This window comes from Mastomys coucha, unplaced genomic scaffold (genome assembly GCF_008632895.1).
Source record: "Mastomys coucha isolate ucsf_1 unplaced genomic scaffold, UCSF_Mcou_1 pScaffold6, whole genome shotgun sequence".
Lineage (NCBI taxonomy): Eukaryota > Metazoa > Chordata > Mammalia > Rodentia > Muridae > Mastomys > Mastomys coucha.
Genome location: NW_022196912.1, coordinates 117,322,312 through 117,323,273, shown reverse-complemented (window position 1 = coordinate 117,323,273; position 962 = coordinate 117,322,312).

Genomic DNA, 962 nt, shown 5'->3' with positions numbered 1-962 from the left:
TCCTTCCCTCAAGATAGGACTCCTAGTTGATTTGAAGTAGGGCCGGTGTTTGCTAGTGCGGCTTATCAGACACACTCTTTAGACCCACACAAGTCAGTAATTCACCAGAGCAGGGAGGAGTGCTTCATGATAGGGTCTACTTGCAGCCAGGCAGAGGACCAGTACAAGCAATACAAACATTTTCTCTGAATGCTACATGAGAGCCATGATTGAATAAACTGAGGTGACACATCATTGTTTACTTCCTCGGGAAGCTTTCTCAGATTCCCCTGGGCAGAACTACTTACTCTAGACATGAGCATCCCACACTGAGTCTTATTAAGGACATAGGGGCTCAGTTCCCAACACTGTGAGCCATTTAGGACCCCAATCTCCTGCAGCCATTGGGGCCAGATTGAATTCTCTGAAGCTCGAAGTGCCAGCAGTTCAAAGGTAACCTGACAAACTTATCCAGTTCTCCAGTGGCCTTGGGGTAAAATGCAGGGGAATGGAAACCAGGCTGGCCCAAATCAGGTGCTGAGTGCCCAGAGGGTGCCAAGATTTTGCAGGTAAGAGTTGCAAAGCACCCAAGGCTTGTTCTTAAACAGAAAGCTGGTTAGGGACCAGTTCAGACCTTATAAGACAATGGACATTTAGAGTTTGTCCAGGCCTGGGGCTGGCCGGATTCTCCTCTATCCAACCTCGGAGGCCCTGGATTTCTGGTCACCTGGGAAAAGCTGGCCTCCCCTCAAGCATCAAACACTGGACTAGACCTCATATTACCTCCGCAGGCCTAGCAGCAATGCAGATATGCAGCTTCAACTCAGGGAATTCATGAGGGGATTAGAGGTTCAGGCTGACCAGGACTCCTGTGTGGTAGGTCCAGGGGTATAAGGGGTGAACTGTGAGACACACCTGGTAGGAAGGTGCTTGTCCTCCTACCTGAAAGGTGACTCAGGAGCAGCCATCATCCTTCAAGGGTC